A 20919-nucleotide genomic window follows, 5' to 3' on the forward strand; every position below is an offset into this window, starting at 1 on the left:
AAGCTACGGCCTTACAAGACTTGAGAAAAGTAATCCACAGCAAATAGAACAGGAGGCAGAAAGGAGTTTAAGCTTCTGGCAATTGCCTATACTACAAATACATGCCACTTTCCTTTACAGGTTTTCCTTTTGTTTGGTCTCTGGGTACAGGTAAATATATGGGCAACCATAGGAGTGCACGCAGAGTTCCTTGCCATTAATGGAAATGGATAACTAAGCAGAGAGTCTGGAAGAGTGACGGTCTGACTCAGTCTTCCCAGATGGTAGACTGAGCAGTTTCTGAAGGGTCTTACATATACAGACTTCTCTGCAATACAAGGACACAAAATGAATTGAACTTGGATGTTCCAAAAAGGGAGCTAAGAGAATGACCTTGGATTTGTTGCTGGCTTTTCACTCAATTTCCCCAAGTGTTTTGGGGTTTTCAATACCATGACAGGAATGGACCACACTTCTAAGTCAGGGTACCATTAGTGTTCACAAAATTAGTACTGTTTCAGTCTTTGGTGTTAGACATGAATGCTCTTCTCAGCACCTACAATGTGCCCTAAATTGCTTCCTTCTGTAATTCAAACTGGGTTACATACACTAACATATCCAAGGACTACACATTCTTTGTTGTTTGACCCATTTGCTCCTACTATCATTGGAACTATCTTTCTTCCACATTGCTCTCACTTCTGCTTGAAAATCCTGGTATTTTATGACTGTGTCACTCTGTAGGTAAGCCATCTAATCACAGAGTGTAGCAATATCACTGATCAATGCTACTTGTGTCTTTTTCCATGGACTACTATATCTGTTTTCTCAAATCTGTTCTTTGAACTGTTGGGAATCAGGGGATCCTATGTGCTATAAAGTTCATAACTCTCTAAAATGCTTTGTGGTTTATGTTTTCAATGCTTCACAGCTACTTCTATATTGCATTGTTTGCACAATCCCCAATGAAACAGTCTTTTCAGATTAGTGTGTCCTTCACAGGCCCTCTGCCATGAGTTTATCGTGCACAACAAGATGCGTGACTGCTTCCAGTTCTTTTTTTCTTCTTCAAAGAGCCTGCATTTTTCCGTTTCTTCCACCTTTTCAATGGATTCTAAAAAACAATGTATAGAAAGTCCACTATCCTGGTTTTCTGTATGAACTTGAGGATTATTGGGAAAGAAGAAAACTGTACTATAGCATCCCTGGGCTGTTGCTGGGGATAGAAAACATTCACAGGAAGGACTATCCATGCAACTGAGAAGCTTAGGGACCACTTCTGAAGTATCTCAGCAGCTTGACTCAGGACAGGAGTTGCTATCAGAAAACAATTTGGCAACATAGCCTGCTCATCCCTTCCCTTATTTGCATAACCTCTGCAGGTGGGCTAGGATAGGGTTCCGCCCTATGTGACTATGAACCATATACCACAGCCCTACTGGCTGTGTGAATGGCAAAAACATCTTGTGGGAAATGGTCTTGACGGATGTAAAAGATAAGTACTGCCCTCTTCTCAAACACATTTACATGTAGTCTGGCCTCCTGTTGTGTCTATGCTCCTTGGACCGACAAAGACCCAGAGCTGAAACAGCCATGGTGAGAGACATACCGGGGACGTGGAAGAGGAAGATGTTGCCCAGAACAAGACTGGGTGCATGCACCTATCAACAGAAGGGAGTTGTTCAAGACTTAGAAATCATCATCAGATATCCATGCCTGTCCAAGACCTGACATAATCATGTTAGATGGGGCTGCTGAAATACTTTCATGTGGAATCTGGTGTAAGAAGTAAGAAAACTGTAGCTGCCATCAAGTCCTAGTACTCCAAGGCCTAAGTAGGAGGGTACATAGGGTTTCTACAGAATAGCATGCACTGATCTTGGCAGAATCAGAATTCTCACTCGAGGTAAAACTCTGCAACTGACAACATCTAAAGTAACACTTTACGAAAGTTAGATTTTGAAATGTTTTCAAACGCAAATTTGTAATGTTTAGAAACTAGAACATGAGCAGTAGAAGCCTGCGTTTGCAGCAGATGGGCCAGTTAGGGTGCAGCCGGGAGCCAGCCAGCCTTCTAAACAGTGGAAGATGTTTCTCTCCTGCAATCTCTGATGAGTGGTCAGCATGGTCATGCACCCAGAGCCTGAAACTGGTAATGCTGGCTTCTTCCGAGAAGCCCATAAATCTACTTGACTTCTGGGTTATTTTGATGTACAAATAAGCATCCTTCAAGTCTAGCGAGCAGATCCAGTCTCCCTTGGCCAGACGAGGGAGTATTATTAGCAAAGAAACCATTCAGAATTACATTTCGAGGATAAATTGGCACATACCCACAGACAGCTTTATATCTGTGAGGAGTTTGAGATACCCTGTTTTCTTTAGAATGAAAAAGAAACTAACAAAATCTAGACACCTTCTGATCTGGTGGGACCTGCTGAATAGCTCTTTTGCAGAAAGCTGATTATCTTTTTATTACTTACATAACTGGCAGGGACAGTGACTTTGGTAGGGTGCAGAAAAAAAACTGCAGCCTTTGGATATCAATGCCCTGATCCAATAGCCCTGGGAGTTGGCCCTCTGTGCAGGAAAATGAACGGACAGGTGACCACCAACTGCCCTCAGATTGGGACTGTTGGGGAAGTCCTCAGGCATTCTGCTTGGATTTACTAAGTAGATGAGAAGACTTAAAAACCACTCCTCTGTTGACTGCTTTTGGCTTTAGCAGGTCATCCATGCTGAAAAACTGTCATGGTCCTCAAAGACTGATGGTTCTGTTGCAGCTGGGAACTGTGCTTGAACCACACCAGCTTATGACTTCCTGGCTCTTGCCAAACTTTTTTGGGATGGCTGAAACAGCATTCCCCCAGCAGTAAGAGTCCATTGGCCAAAGAAAGTGGGGTAATTAGTGACTCACCTGGCAAAAGTCCCCCAAAGATAAGCACCACAAACTAAGAATGTGTGTGGTAAAAAAGAATGTAGCAGCATGTGAGAGCACAAGTGTTGGGATCTGAAACATCCATACGTCAAATGCATGCTACTAAGGCAGGAACCCTGACTGGTAGACCCTTAATGATGACCATCCCCGCATCACACAGGCACTCTACAGCATACTTCATGCTGTGCAAGGACTAGCTACCACTGCATACTCTCAGAAGGGCTGCTTGGTAGGATTTAGTCAGGGTAGTGACAGAAAGGAGAAAGAGTGATTCAGAAACTGTGATGTTGGGGTACAGCAAAGTGAAAGGTTATCTCAGGCTGCTACAAGAATGTGGAAGTGGAGGACTGGAACAAAAAATTCACATCTTGGTTTGGCGCCAGTTTCCTGAAAGAAGGTTCTATCTTAAAGATGCCTATAAGGAATACTTTAGTTAGCTTACGAAAGATCACTTCATCCATAATGCAACAATCTAAACTAAAATACAACCATAGGAAGCTCACTTTCAAACAGATGTCCGAAGTATCAAAGACTTGATGAACAACTGCAGGAAAACTGTGGGTGGGCAAAATATAAACTATAGTGCAAAACAAGAAATGGTTCACTTCTGCTTTTTTTCCTTATAGAAGGACAATCTGACCGTCCCAAACATGGAAATGGAAGTCCCTGCACAAATGCTCACTACCAAAATTTAGATGAAGTGACATGACACTGGGATGTCGGATTCCACCACCTCCATTGTGAACAATTTAAACTAAACTCAAACAGCAGTTTCTATTAAAGAGATGAACAGTGGCAGTGGAAATCAAAGTTGTCTAGGTTGCACAAAAAAGCTGTTAGAAGAAAATGACTGTTTAGCGAACAGAAATGAATATATGAAGCCTTTTCCCCTGTAAAAGGCTAAAGTACCCTAGGTGTCAACATGCGACTACAGCAGCTGAAAAACAGAAATATAGAAGTTTTAACACCCGATGGAAAAGCAAAGATGCCCGGAGTTGGTGTCTCCCTCACTAACAAAAAAGTCTACAAAATTATGGAATCTATTTTTCATTATATATTTCATTTCACTGTAAGAACTTTTACTTACAGGTTGACTGTGTCCAGGATAAGTTCAGTACTGAGACAAACCCTTTCTGTCTCAGCTCGGCACTTTAACAGCTCCTGCCAAAGTGGTAATGTTTCCCCATATCTGCTTGCTGTACAGTTACTTTTGCCATCAGAATACTGAAGAATAACTATTCTCACCACCTGCAGCTCCATCCCATAGAGACCTGCCTGTGTGCATAATACTGCTGCTTGCGAAGCCTCCACCTCTCCATGGTGGAATCGTTTTAACAAACTTAGATTTTAGGTTATGAAATGAAACCCCTTCCATGAAGCTGGGGTATATAACAATACCACTCCATTACATTTTGCAGGGTTATAAGGGAATGGTGTGGTTAACACAAAAGCAGCAGACAGGAATTACCACCACCACAAGTGGCACGTGTTCAACTCTGCTGGAAGTTTTGGCCACATATCAGAAAACGTTACGAGTGTTTTGCTACAACCTGTATGTACAGAGTTTAAGCTGGAGACTACTGTTATTTACTCAGCCATGTGGAGCGAGAGAATGGCTAGGATTTGAAACAACTCTACCTTCTCACCAATGAACTTCAAGACCTGTAAAGGCATAAAAGATGAAATCTTGCTTAGATGGTAACAGAACACCTTCTAAAAATTCCTGGGCTTGGTAATGGGCCAAAAAGAAAACCCCTGAAGTGAAGTGACAGATGCTCTCACTGACCTTGAATAATGTCTGACACTTTCCAAACTTATAGGCAGGTACCACTCCTTTACATAAAAAGCACATCTAGTCATCTTTGGAGAGGATCAATGACAGTTGCTAAGTGTAAAAAAAATGCCCTGCACACAATGAACTGAATTAGAAATGTTGATAGCCAAGAACGGACTCTTGCTTCAGTCTTTCTTGGGATCAGAAAATATCGAAGTAATGTCTTCAGTCTTAGAACCTCTTTGAAATGGACAAGACGACTATTTTAGACAAGGTACTGGATTCACAAGGTACTGGATTCTCCATCTCAGAGTCCTCCATGATGGAGTGATTTGGGGACACACACACTGTGACACACACTGGGACATGCACACACACACACACACACACACACACACACTGGGACACACACACACACACACTGGGACACACACACACACACCACTCTCAAAGTAAAAGGTTGTATTATCACACAGTATACCCACATCCCTGACATACAGTGATCTGTATATGTGTGCAACATATTTATATATATATATATCAAATTTCAGCATTTCGACAGTATAAAGCCGAAACCATTAAAACACAGACACCTGACAACCACGAAATCACAACAGCGAACACACAGCATACAGCACACAACACACAAACCATAACACCCACATCACAAAACACCAACATACAACACACTACACAGACATACACCTACACTACACATCCCCCACACACCCCCTACTTATATATACTAACTCCGAGACCGCACAGTTAAAAAAAAAAAAAAAATTCACACACAGCCAACACACACACATACCCCCACCTCCTTACCCTGACCCACTCGTACAAGTTACAAAAACACTCACGCATACTCACTCACCTTAAACTGCAGACACCATCCCAGCTGAACACTTCTGTAAGATAACTAAATGCATAAGCGCGAATTCGACAGTCCTATTCGCCATTATGCACTTTCGTTATTTAGAAGTTTTGGCTTATGGACATGAATTGCTGAAATTCGATATTTCAGCAATTCGTGTTTATGAAGTGAAATCATATATCTATACACACACACACACACACACATATGTATACATATACATACACACACAAAATATTTATAGTCATATATATATATATTTATAGTCATATATATATATATATATATATATATATATATATATATATATATATATATATATATATCGACATCACGACCACCAGAAATCCAGCACTTGAACACAGCCTTTTACACCAAAAACGTCTTTAATAAAGACAGACTTTTCAAAATAGCAGTTTAAAAAAATAGCAGCTCAAGTGACCACCACATTCAACACCATACTGGTTTTCCTTGTTGCGTCATCAGTACAGTAATGGAGACACACCTCTTTCACTTTTAAGAGCTACCTCTTAAAGCAACAGACCCCAATTTCAAAAACAATCACATATCCATACCTACTGGATCTTAATACAACTATCCCATTTAAATAAATATATATAATTGATACTCGCAATCCAAATATTTTTCACCAATATTCATTTAATCCAGGTTTATACATTGTCCCAAGACTTACGATCCACAACTTTTCCTTTTTATCTAACAGCTGATGTTTAAATGAGTTAGACAATCCAGTTTCCATTGTACTATCCAAACGTACAAAAATAAAGTGAGCTGCATCACTGCAGATTAAAGGGATGGCTACGGGCACTACATTTACCCAAATTTATGGAGACTTCATGGGATACCTTGAACAGGGTCTTGTTTATGACGACTCAAATCCTTTTAAGAAGGAACATGTTGTGTGGAGAAGATTTTTGGATGACTGCTGCTGTATTTGGGAGGTAATATTGATCAACGGAAGTGTTTTGTCGGTTACCTTAATTCTCATGAGTCTGGCCTCTGATTTGAAGGTAAACAGGATTTGTTTACCCTTGATTTCCTGGACATTAATGTTACAAAGATGATTAATGGAACAGTAGCGACTACTTTATATAGAAAGCCCTTTACCAAAAATTCCCTCTTAGAGGCTAGTAGTTATCAAGACATGTGGTGTTGAATATTTCAAAGGCATAACTTTTACATTTAAAACATATCTGTAGCGATCTGAAGGAGTTTCAATTGGAGGAAACCAAGATGAAGAATAGATTTGTGAAAGGGGTTATACTGTTACTCTTATTAGACAAGCTAGGGAAATAGCCTCGAAAAAAGGAAGGGTTGTTAAAAGTTGAACCAAGGAATAATATGGTAGGGGTAGGGTTACCTAAGGTTAGGTTTATTACCACTTTGACACGAACACCTTCAAGATCAGAGAGGTGTTGGATAAATATTGGTATATATTAAACTGGATAAATTTTTGATCAATGTCTAGGGAACACGTGACTTTGGATAGAGGAGGGGAAAAAACAATGGGTAATACCTTTTGCGGTATACAAAATAGGATACGACTAGTAGGAAGGTTGACAGTACTAAGGTGTTTGGTAGTGCTGTGTGTGTTAACTGTATATATTCTAAAGTGGTTTCACGTACTAAGTCCTTTAGGTCATTTAATACTCCCAAAGGTTTTTTCGATTAGGCACCTTATTACATGTAATACGGAGAGGGTTATCTACAAGGCTGTTTTGCCAGTGAGGGGCTTTCTATGTAGGACAAACCTCAAGGGCATTTAAGAACAGGATTGCTGTTCGTATTAGTGATATTAATTGTGAACATCTGAGGAGTGCATTATATAAGCACAACCTGGTACATGCTGCAGCTCACTATTTTTGTAGGTTTGGATATTATATGGGGAACTGGACTGTGTCCATTACTGCACTGATGACGCATCAAGCAAAACCGGACTGCTGTTGAACGTGGTGGTTACTGAAAAGTCTGTCTTTATTAAAGATGTTTTGGTGTGAAACGCTGTGTTCGAGTGCTGGATTCCTGGTAGTGTTGATATATTTAACCTTCCGTGCACCTGGTTGTACACACATACACACGCACACACAAAATTATACCCGCAGTTACATATGTAAAGTACATAAACCCACATGTCAGTTTATGTATACAAACACACATGCACGCAATACAGAAACAGACAGTTAGTAGTGGTATGGGATGCCCCACTTTCCTTTTAACGGTACAGCAGCAAAATCCAACATTAATTGTTTAGGAGTTGAAATTACAGTTAATTCTTGGGAATCAGCAATTTCAAATCTCACAACTGTTATAAGGCAGTTATGCTGGTTGTCCACACCTACAAAATAATCTGGTTTACCTGATTCCTCAAACGGGAAACTAGAGTTCGGCAAAACAAGATGGCTGATGGCCAGGAGCCAAACCACTGCAGGATACATCAGCAGTTAATGAATGTACAAGCAAAGTTTATCTCAACTCATACAAAAAGCTAAGGCCTCTCCTTACACAGTTCTGGTGATAAAGGCAGGTGAAGGAACAAGTTTCATTGTAAGGATGAAGGTTTGATTATGAACCTTCTACAGCAGAAAATGAAATTCAAAGTCATTGGTAACAAGCACACCTCAAGCTACGCAGATAAATACTGGGCAACCTAAGACTGAATAGCTACTAGGACAGAAAGAGCCACACCATGCAGTACAAAGGGACTACCAAAGAAGCAGGGTTGGTGGATGTTAAGCAACATATTTCAAAAAGTGAATGATTCCAAACTGGTGAGAGGTGGCCATTAACAGGAATGTCTGCAAAAGTGAGAAAACGAGTTCATATAGAACCCACAGCTGAAAGCCACAAATCACTGAAGGTCCAAACCCAAGGCTGGACAAAACGTGGAAACAAGCTAAATGAAGTGAAAAGCACTGGAAGGACTACTGCAGAAATAGCAGGAGTAACATGCACAGAGCATACACACTCATTACGTATAAACTCATTCGCTTCTGATAAAAACCAGCACATAGGCCGGTGAGCTGGAAGAGAGGTCGGGAAAGAACTAATGGAGCACTTAGTTGTAAAAATGCATGTAAATGTGCAGAAAAAGCTGGGACTGTAAGCAAAAGGTGGATATTACAGGAATCATCTACAAATTCAATGTAGAAGCATGAATTACAGGCAGCTCCTAACTAATACAGCTTAAAACGTTATTTGGTAGACATCATGAATGTGAACACCTATAGCAATGCTTTTTAAATACTTACAATGCAGTCTTGTATAATGAGGACAGTCAGGAAAAAGGAACTGTCAAAAACATTTTAAGTTAAAGTGAGGATGGATGGTATCAAATAAAACCAACAAACAAGGCTGAAGACAGCTAAAGCAAATGCAATCTTAGTTTGAAGTATACAGAAAGAACACTGAAAATTGAATAAAATGAAAACGGCAGTTCACAGACTACTGGCAAAAAATTTAGATGAAAGAGAAGCCCATGATGCTGGAAAAGCACACAAATCCTTTATTCTTTAAAATGAGATATGCTGTTAGCACTTTCATTTAAAAAGTGTTAAACTTCATCAGACAACTGTTAGTTTCACATTCCGTTCCTTTATAAACTTCCTGTACCATTGATTGGTTAAACAACTCATTAATATTAATAGAACTTAAAAATCCATCACATATACATGAAAACACAAGCACTTATTCATTCTAACTGCATCTGCCTACTACTACTTATAATTATTGAATTTATAAATAAACTATGAGTAACTATAAAGTAGAATTCATTTAACATCTTCTATAAACAGTCTAAAACTAATGCTAAAAACTTTTTTCTAATAAGCATCTTTATAAACTGAGTTTTGGTGTTAAAAATCTGCATGTAATTCCAAATAGCTTAACACCTCATGAGAACATAGCTTAAAAATGACTAACTACACCTACCTTGCAAGTCTCAAACCCAAGGCCCAGCACACGTTACCACTAAGCCATTTCAGCTTTTATAAATATATGCAAATACAATGGGTTAAAAATAATAAATATTTGAAAATATGTAAAATATACTTGCATCAAATTAAAAACTTTGTATAAAATAAAATGTATATATTTAAACAAGTTTTAACTAGCTGATACTACCTTCACGTTTTTCCTTTCAAGAGCTTTTAACTTCAACACAGGGGCTATTGAGCTACGCTCATTCAGACCTGGCCAACTATTCGCCTGTAAGCGGATTTGCCACTTGAGCCCTTTTATCTCTAAAAGTAGCCCCCATGGCTTGTTATCCTGTATAAGTACTAAAAAAAAAGTGAAGGTAGTATCAGCTAGTTAAAAATTATTTAAATATATACATTTTATTTTATACAAAGCTTTTTATTTGATGCAAGTATATTTTACATATTTTCAAATATTTATTATATTCAACACATTGTATTTGCATATATTTATTAAAGCTCAAATGGCTTAGTGGTAACTTGCTGTGGCAACGGTGTGCAGAACCCTGGGTTCGAGACTTGTAAGATAGGTGCAGTCAGTCATTTTTAAGCTATGTTCTCATGAGATATTAAGCTATTGGAATTACATACAGTTTTTTAACACCAAAACTCAGTTTATAAGAATGCTTATTAGAAAAAAGTTTTTAACATTAGTTTTAGACGGTTTATAGAAGATGTTAAATGAATTTTACTTTATAGTTACTCATAGTTTATAAATTCAGTAATTAGTAGTAGTAGTAGGCAGATGCAGTAAGAATGAATAGGTGCTTGTGTTTTTATGTATATGTGATGGATTTTTTAAGTTCTATTAATATTTATGAGTTGTTTAACCAATCAACACTAGAGGAAGTTTATAAAGGAAGTGAATGTGAAACTAACAGTTGTCTGATGAAGTTTAGCACTTTGTTTAAACGAAAGCGCTAACAGGATATCTCATTTTAAAGAATAAAGGATTTGTGTGATTTTCCAGCATCATGGGCTTCTCTCATCTAAATTTGCTGCCAGTAGAGTCTGTGAACTGCCATTTTCATTTTAGTTTGAAGTATCTCTCTGTCCCACATCACGCAAAGCAACAAGCTCTTTCAAAGTCTATCTGCTAAGACATTTAACAAAAAAGTCAACAATCACAATAATTTAAAGCAAATCTGGACATTAAAGAACAGGATTAACAAGACTACTGTTTTGGCTGGCATCTTTCAGCCACAGTTCTGGATTATATATTGGTAAATATATATTTTCTCTTGTCATACTACATTTTCTCATATATTTAAACAATCATATGTTCTCTACAAATCCAAAGAAAATGTGGCTGTTACTAAACTTTCAGAAAAACTTGCCTTAACATGACATCATGCTACTTAAAGTGTACTGTACATTCCTAACGTTCTTTACATGCTGTAACACTAACAGAAAATAGGGACAGCAAAACGTTTACAGAATCCATTCACTGTCTAGTTACCTACTACACGATTCTCACTCGTGATCTTTTCACTCCAGTTAATGTTGGTGGGATACTACAGCACGTTACTGCAGAAGATTCAATCGCTAACTAGTGCTTCCTTCAGAAAGTCAAAAAAGGGAAACATTTACATATTCCTTAATTACAAACAAATGTGTTTGGCTAAACAACGCCAAAATAAAACAGCTACGGCATTTCAAGTCAACAAATTTGGCCTCTCCCTTAACACTGGCACAGATCACCACCAGGATGCTGCATTCAAAGTTTTCTTAACCTCATCCTTTAGTGAGGATGGACTAAGTATCACTTCAAATTATTAGGAATTATACAAAGTGTTTCTTTAATATTACAAGAAATTCCTTGAACACCAGGCTATAATCTATTACGCAGGTTATTGTGTACTTTTTTTTTCATGGTAATGCCATTAATGGACATGAATACACACTGCTACGTGCAGACAGACATGGCATTAATATGAGGTGGGAGTGGGTGGGGGTGAAACCATAATTAAAATATCTGCCTTAAGCTCAATGTAAGAAGTTTATTCTCTCTGAAAAACACAAATGCTTAGTTCATTTATTAGCTTTGGTCCTATTTACAAATGTACAGTTGTGTGCATGTAAAGTGATGGGTAACTTCATGCCAACAGGTAAGACTGATGCATGCATTGTAGATGTGCCTTTTTAAGTATCACCTACGTGAAACCAAATTAGAAAAGTACAATATACAAAACTAACTGTGTACATATTGTTTTGTCATGCTACTTCGGAAAAGAAATTATTCTTGTTTCTTGGGAATGCAGCCTTCCATCTCTAGCACTTCTGGCCAGCCTTCATATTTATTTGTGTCCTTGTTATTCTTGATGTGCTAAAAAAGAAGAACATCTCTTAATATAAAGTACAGATCAAACATATAAAGTACAGATCAAACATATAAAGTACAGATCAAACATATCTCATCAAGTGTCACTCAAGTTTAGTTTTTTTGTTTTCCTTGCATATTTTTCTACGGTTTATTTTGTTTTCAATTCAGTTCACAGTACAAACATGCAAGGCTCATTCACTTAAAAAAACACTTCTAATTAACTACAGTGACGTTCATAAAATAAACTTGATATTTTACAATGAACGTAATTATGTACAGACAGGTTATCAATGTAATAGATACAGCAACATTTAGAGATACCCTGCTGCTGGTAAAGAAAAACGTCTTGTACCATTAGTGTAAAATGCATTTCTACTGATGATGAGGGACCTAAGTAATGGAAGAAATCTGTTTGTGGCCACAATACACTTTACATCACACACTGCCACCTACTTATCACACACTGCCACCTACCTGTTCCTGTCTTAGTGCACAAACTCTTAACTGTGTTGCTCCTGAAATGATGGGGCAACAAAGAATCTCGCTACTACAGGTTAACAGAATGCCTGTGTGTGTGTGTGTGTGTGTGTGTGTGTGTGTGTGTGTGTGTGTGTTGAGGGAGGGGGGGGATTACTTGTCTCAAGCTTGGAAGGCTACACGTTGAGCCTACCAGGCAGCATCACTGCACACTGGAAATTATTCCATCAAGATATTGTATCCATCAGCTGTCCAGAAAATATAAAGGAATTATGTATACTCTTACGATTCAATAATCAAACCATACTCATCTTCCAACAGATCTCCAAAAGTTAGCACCCCCAACGTTAATGTCAACTCAACTCTCAGCTTTGGAAGCAAAAACATTACGTTGTACAAGATAAAGTACAGTTGCATAAGTCCTACTTAACCCTCTAAGAGTGGAACATGGGTTCTGTGCCTGCAGAGCCAACTGACACTGGCACTTTCCAGAGCTAAGAATTGCCTCTTCTGACTTTCTGACGGGGGATGAGCTTAGCCCTTCTCATCAGGGGAAGCCTATCCCCCCCTCCCCCGGCACAGAGAGTCAGTTATTTGGGCTTTTAGCACCAAGTAGGATGAGCCAAGGACAAGAAGCAAGGATTGCCTGAAACCAACAAATTCGTAGCCCTAGAACACCAATACAATAAAACAGTCAACCAAGACACAACATGGTTGATTACCATCAAACTATATACGAAACTGGAGGGATGGTGATTGCATGTTGCCACTGAGGCATTGTGAAATTTCAACATTTACCATTAAAGGTAAGTACTGCGGTGGTGGTGCTGCAGTAGCATTGTCGCCTCACAGTAAGACATTGTCCTGTTAGATTCTCAGCTAAAGCGTCTTCTGTGTGGAGACATGCGTGAATGGGCGTACCTTCGTTGAAGGTTGTGCATCAGAGCTGGCAACTCACTACGTAAAAATCTACTGCCAATTATTAGCGGACCGGAGTTCCACTGTGGCGACCTCTAACCGGGAAAAGCCGAAAGATACAACCACCATTACAGGTAAGTAGGACTTGCACAACTGTACTTTGTTCATCACTGACACTGCCTCAGTAGCATAAGTATTAACAGAGGATCAAGCTGCTGTCTCTAGAATGCTTCTAGAATCCACTCCTTCAATATGTGACCAAAAAGGATAAGGCTCTGGTGGAAAGTGCCTTAACCTTGCCTGGAACAGATCTGCCATGGTGGGGTAACAAAAAAAATGTCAAAGGACAAACAACAAGCAACTGTTTGCTTAGAGGCAGGCGGACACTTCTTTGCCTCAGAATAGAGCTCAGCTTTCCTAAAGGGCTGATTTCTGTCAAGGTAGTACCCGAGTTGCCACTGCACAGCCAAGGTATGCAGAATTCACTTCTCCCTTGTTTTTAGGTTCTAGAAAGAAAATTGGGAGATTGATGGCTTGACTCGAGGTAAAATCATAAATCCTGTCCTTGTGGAAAATAAGATAAAGTTGCCCAGTCATGAGATCTTGTAGCTCAGAGACTCGCTTTGCTGATGTCACAGCAATAAACAAAATTTTCCAAGTGCTGAACCTCAAATCAGGTTCAAAAGGAGACTAGGTCGACTTTTCAAGATCAAAGCTGAGATCCCTAATAGGAGGAATTTGCTTTTGAAGGGGTCTCAAGTGCAACACTTTCATAAACTGATGACAAAGATAAAAGGTGGCTCCTTGGACAGACGAGCTGATATGGCCGCAAGATGCACTGATGCGTAAGATAAGCCATTGCTGAGAAGCTCACACAAATATTTCAAAGCAAGAGGGGGTAGACACCATCCACGTCCTCTGTTACCGGTTAAGCACCACCAAGAAAACCTATTCCTTTGGTAAACAAGATTTTCTAGATGCAGGTTCTCTTGCCTCCTTCAATACCTACTATATATCCATATGGAAAAAAGTGGTCAAAAAGTATCAAGACAGAATCATCTAGGCTGTCAGTAGCAACTGCTCTAAATTCAGAAGCACCAGTCACCCCAACACTGAGCAGATCATGAATGTGAGAAAGCCTGTGGTAACTGGCCTTGGCCAATTCCATTAAAAGGGAAAACCAACTCTGCCTGCGCCACAAGGGGGTTACCATAATTATTTCTGAATCCTGAAGTACCTTAGGCATTGGTGGAAAGGGTGGAAATACAAAAGGGAACATTTCCATCCAAGGGAAAGAGAATCCTCCTGTGCTCCAAACATGGTTGCGAAGATGTCTTAATCAGTATTTTATCCAACTATCTGTCTCGAAAGGATGAGAAAAGATCTATTTGAAGTATTCCTCACATCTGGACCAAAGCCAAGCAGACTTCTGTCCCAAGTTTCCACCAGTGAGGGTTTGTCCAGGACCTGCTAGTCTGTTTGCCACTATGTTTTGCTCTGATGGGTCACATGAAAAGTACAGTTGTGTACCTACCACAAATGTAGATGTTCGAGTGCATTCACTGTTGCAGTCATTACACTTGGGTTATCCTGCTGGCAGGCGACCCGCAGGCAGCCCGAGTTCCAAAGTCTTGGTCCGGCATTGGTTGCTGTCGCCTCTTCCCTGACGTCAGTGCGCCAGGGGTATAAAAGTTGCAACAGACGCCATTTTCTTCTGTTTTTTTTTGCCCCAGATGTCAGGTGCCCCCAGATATGAAGGCTGAAAAGATAAAAACATGCCAAACAACCATGCATATATTACTATAGACATTTCCTTCATCTAAAAGCAAATACACCACATAGTTGTATAGAGATGAGAAGTACAGAATAGTCCCAGCAAAGAGGGGGATGGTGGGTGGGTAACCAGGACTGCAACAGTGAATACACTCTAACATCTACATTTATGGTAGGTACACAACTGTACTATGTTCATCGTGTTTCACTGTTGCAGTCATTACACTTGGGTAGAATCCCAAAGCTGAGGTTGGGTGGCTGGGTCTAGATTGGATTTGGCGAGGCTAACAAGCCCTGCAGTGGCAAAGCCTGCTCTGGATTTGGAGTAGAGAGGTAGGTGGTAGTGCTTGGTAAAAGTATGCACTGAGCTCCAGGTTGCAGCTTCTAATATGTCTTTGGTTGGTACTCCTCTGAGGAAAGCTGCTGAAGTGGCTGCTGCTCTGGTAGAATGAGGCCTAATGCCCTTAGGCACAGATTTGCCATGGTGTGCATAACAGAAGCGGATGCAGTGTCCTATCCATTTGGAGATTGTCTGCTTTGTAATAGGTTTTCCTTGTGATCCTGCAGCATATGCTACAAACAGTTGCTCAGTTTTTCTGAAAGCTTTTGTTTTGTCCAAGTAAAATCATAGCTGCCTGTGTATATCTAAAGCGTGCAGAAGTCCTTCCCCTTTATTCTGGGGATTTGGGTAGAAAGTAGGCAAATGAATGGTTTAGTTTAAGGCCACATTGGAGACCACTTTTGGCATGAATGTTGGGTTCGTCCTTAGAGAAACCATGTCCTGGTGAAAAATGAGGAAAGGTTCCACAGCCATCAATGCCTGTAACTCTGACACTCTTCTTGCTGAAGTTATTGCTAGGAGCAGAGCAGTTTTCCATGACAAGAATTTTAGATCAGCTGTGCTGGCTGGTTCAAATGGAGGCAGTGTTAGTTTTTCTAAAACAAAATTGAGGTCCCAAGTAGGTACTGTTGCTCTCCTAGGGGGTCTTATATTCTTTGCCCCTCTGAGGAACTGTCGTAGTAGAGGATGTGAAAAAATAGGAGGATCTCTATTGTAATGAGCTGAAATGGCAGAGGCATGGATTTTAATAGATGAAAAAGATAGGCCTTTGTCCAACATCTCAGTCAGGTATTGCGAAATCTGAGGCATATTAGGGACCAGTGGGTCGAGCCCTTGTGCCTGGTTCCAAGCACAGAATCTCTTTCATTTTTCTGCATAAGATTTCCTAGTGCTGGGTCTCCTGGCTTCCAAAATTACATCCATAACAGCTTTAGAGAGAGGTGTAGTCTGAGTGGCTACATTATCTGCCATGCCGCCCGGTTCAAGGTTCTGAGCTGACTGTGCAGAATCTGATTGTTTTGCTGTGTCAGAAGGATTTGAGGTAGAGGCCAAGGTGGGCCTTGGGGCAAAGTCTTTAGGATTGGGTACCAGTGCTGGCGTGGCCAGTCTGGTGCAATTAGGATCATTCTTGTCTGACTTTTAGAAGCACCTTGGTGAGAAGAGGCATCGGAGGGAAGGCATAGACTGTCAGGTTTTTCCAGCTCCATGCTTGAGTGTGATAAGTCCTTGTGCAAAATTTCTGTATTTGGCAATTGTGAGGGGAGGCAAAAAGATCTATGTCTGGGCGTCCCCATTCCCTTATTATCATGTAGAACACTTGTGGATTTAGCTTCCATTCATGAGGATCCATGAGATTTCTGCTTAGTTCATCTGCCAGTGTATTTTTTGTTCCTGGCAGGAATTGTGCTTGCAGATGTACCTGGTAGGTCAGTGCTGTGTTCCACAAAGTCATGGCTCGTCTGCATAGGGGGTAGGAATGTGTGCCCCCTTGCTTGTTTATGTACCACAAAACTGTGGTACTGTCCGTCTTTATTAATAATTGTCCTGGATGTATTAGGTCCTTGAAGGCTGTCAGGGCATTCTGTACAGCTAGCATCTCTTTTTGATTGATGTGAAGATGCATTTGTTCCTTGGGCCATGTGCCCTGAATACATTTTCCTGCCATACGTGCTCCCCAGGCATAATCCGATGCATCCGTTGTTTTTGTCTACCTGGCTGTAGGTAAGGTGAAAGGCTGTCCCTTGTTGTGGTGACAGGCCTGGGACCACCATCGAAACTCCTGTTGTAGGCAGGGAATCAAGGTTATGATTGTCTCTAGGCTGTGACAATGCTGAGTCCAAACACTTTTTAGATACCATTGTAGTTTCCTCATATGCAGTTTGGCGTATGGAATTAGTAGAATGCAAGATGCCATGAAACCCAGGGCCTGCAGAATTTTTCTTGCAGGGAGCTGGGTCTTTGTTGCCATCATTTGAAAGTAATGAGTCAGTTGCCTTTGTTTGTCTGGCGTGAGATAAGCCATCTGGGCAGTTGTATTTAAGCTTGCACCCAGGAATATTATCTCTTGAGAGGGCACTAGTTTTGATTTCTTTTCGTTTACTGTGTACCCTAGGCAAATTAGCAATCTTTTTACAAACGCCAGGTGCTTTAGAAGAATGTGCTTGCTCTCTGCTTGAATAAGGCAGTCGTCCAAGTAGGGATATATTTGAATTCCTTTTTGTCTGCAAAATGCAATTACTGGTGCCAGGCATTTTGTGAAGACCCTGGGCGCTTAATGCATTGAGCCTGCTATAAATCTGCGGTATCTTCTGCATGATTGTCTGATTGGGACGTGCAGGTATGCCTCCTTGAGATCCATAGTAACTAGCCAAGCCAGAGAATTGGTAATGCATTGAGCCTGCTATAAATCTGCGGTATCTTCTGCATGATTGTTTGATTGGGACATGCAGGTATGCCTCCTTGAGATCCATAGTAACTAGCCAAGCCTCCTTGCCCAGCATGGGCAGAAGTTGTTGTAGTGTTAACATTTTGAATTTTGGAACATCCAGGAAAGTATTTAGGATTGTCAAGTCCAGTATTGGTCTCCAGGCTTTGTCTTTTCTGGGTACTAAGAAAAGTCATGAGTAAATTCCTTGGCCCTGTTCTTGTGGAACTTTTTGAATAGCTCCCATATCCATAACAGCAGCAATCTGTTTTTGTGCCCCTGCCCATTGGTTTTGTGGCAGGTTTGGCATACCTTTTGGTTTTGGAAGCATGTGGAAGTGGAACCTGTACCCTTGAGAAACTATATTCAACACCCATTGGTCCTGGGTGATCATGTGCCAATTTTTTGAGAAAAGTGCTAGCTTTCCCCCTAGGGGTGCTGTCAACTGGTAAGAGCTTGGCATTTGCAGAAGGAAGTCATTGCGACTGTTTCCTATAAGGTTGGGATTTGTCTTCTCCTCATTTGGGGGCTGAAGCACCCCATTGTTTAGATCTGTAGGAGCCTTGGGGCTGAGATCTGCCTCTTGGGCGTCTGTATCGGCCTCTTTGTGGCCTGTCTGACACTGGAAAGGATCAATTTTTTGAAGGCCAGTTTCTGCTAAATTTAGGTGGTTGAACCTGTAAGAAATCTTTCACAGTTTGCATTGACTTTGCTTTATCCTCCATTTTCTTTAACACCTCTTCTGCCTTAACACCAAACAAAGTATCATGCTGTAGTGGAGCATCCAATAATTTTACTTTAACATGGTCAGGTAAGCTTTGTTCTTTCAACCAAGCACTTCTTCAAATAACTGAGCCTGTAACTGCGGCTCTACAAGAAGCCTCTAATGAATCAAAACCACATCGCAGAGTATGCTTTCCCACTTGTTCAACTGCATGCAATAAATCCTGCATTTCTTTACTGTCAGGACTTTCTATATTTGTAACCATTTTCTGCTTTAACAATGACATGAGATACTGTTGATATTTAAGCATGTGAAACTGACAGTTCAAAGCTCTTACAAAGTACAGTTTTGTACCTACCATAAATGTAGATGTTAGAGTGCTAATACAGCTGCAGTCATCACAGATGGGTTCTCCTGCCGTCAGGCGGGTCCTCGGTCGGCCGAATTCCAAAGTCTTGGTCCGGCGTCGGTTGTTGTCGCTTTCTTTCCTGACGTCAGTGCGACAGGGGTATATAAGACACAGCCGACGCCATTTTCTTCAGTCTTTCTTGCCCCAGATGTCAGGTGCCTCCAGAAGGAAGGCAATATATATATATATATATATGTATATAGATATTATATATAATCATGCAATGCAATATAATCAAAAGTCAGTAGTTGCAAGCAAATACACCATAGAAGGATAACCCAATCAGGTTGAAAGTAGAGGAGTTAGCCACTAGGTATGTTCCCAGAGGGGAAGGAGGGAGGGAAACCTTGACTGCAGCTGTATTAGCACTCGAACATCTACATTTATGGTAGGTACAAAACTGTACTATGTTCATCGTGCATACAGCTGCAGTCATCACAGATGGGTAGAATCCTAAAGCTACGCACAGGGTGGTAGGCACTAGGTGGAACTCGGAGGAGCCAGAATGCCCTGCAACACAGCAGTGGCAAAGCCTGCTCTAGTTTTGGAATATAAAGGTAGGTGGTAGTGTTTGGTGAAGGTATGCACAGAACTCCAAGTGGCTGCCTCCAAAATATCTTTGGTTGGGACTCCTCTGAGGAAGGCTGCAGAGGTAGCTGTGGCCCTTGTGGAGTGGGATCTGATGCCTGCAGGTACAGATTTACCATGAAAGGAGTAACAAAAACGTATGCAGTGACCTATCCATTTTGAAATTGTCTGTTTGGAAATAGGCTTCCCTTGAGCTCCTACAGCATAGGACACAAAGAGTTGTTCTGACTTCCTGAACGGCTTTGTTCTGTCCAAATAGTAACGCAGCTGTCTATGGATGTCTAAGGAATGTAGCAGCCTTTCCCCTTTGTTTTGAGGATTGGGGTAAAAGGTAGGTAAGTGTATGGCCTGATTTAAAGCTACCCTTGATACTACCTTAGGCATAAATGACGGGTTGGTTCGTAGAGAAACCCTGTCCTGATGGAAAATGAGAAAGGGCTGCACAGCCATGAGGGCTTGTAGTTCCGAGACCCTACCAGCTGAGGTAATAGCCAGAAGGAAAGCTGTTTTCCAGGACAAATATTGCAAATCTGTTGAGGCAGCTGGTTCAAAGGGAGGCAATGTTAATTTTTCTAGAATGTAATTTAGATCCCAGGCTGGTATTGGTTGTTTCCTTGGAGGTCTTATATTCTTAGCCCCTCTGAGGAACTGCTTTAAGAGTGGGTGAGAGAATAAGGGTGGATCAGTGTTGTATTCTGCAGAAATGGCTGAGGCATGTATTTTGATGGAGGAAAATGAAAGTCCACTGTTCAGCAGCTCAGCTAGATACTGTAATATCTGAGGCAAATTCAGTTCCCTAAGATCCTGGCCCTTTTTCTCATTCCAAACGCAATACCGTTTCCATTTTGCGGAGTAAGCTTTTCTAGTAGATGGCCTTCTTGCCTCCAAAATGACATCCTGCACCTCCTTGGAGAGTAGGGTCTGTTGTGGAGCTAAGGAATTTTCCATGCAGCCAAGGTTGAGTGTTTTCAGCTGGCTGTGTAGAATTTGGTAGCTGTGCTGAGTGTTAGGAGAAGAGGCATTAGAGGTAGGGTCCAGGGAGGAGAGTGTGTTAGACTCCTCAGGAGTGGGTACCAGTATTGTCTTGGCCAGTCTGGTGCAATCAGTATCATCCTTGGTCTGTCTGCTCTTGCCTTCAAGAGCACCTTGGGCAGTAGAGGCAAAGGTGGAAAGGCGTAAACTGTCAGTGTTGCCCAACTGAAAGAAAGGGAGTCCACCCTCCAGGCCTTTGGATGAAATGTCCTTGAGCAGAATTTTGTCAATTGATGATTCTTGTGGGAGGCAAAGAGATCTATGTCTGGCCTTCCCCATGCTTGGATTATCCTTGTAAAGACTTGAGGATGCAACTTCCATTCGTGCGGATCTGTCATATTTCTGCTTAGATT

This window comes from Protopterus annectens, chromosome 11.part0 (assembly GCF_019279795.1).
Source record: "Protopterus annectens isolate FY-2018-M chromosome 11.part0, PAN1.0, whole genome shotgun sequence".
NCBI classification, from domain to species: domain Eukaryota; kingdom Metazoa; phylum Chordata; order Ceratodontiformes; family Protopteridae; genus Protopterus; species Protopterus annectens.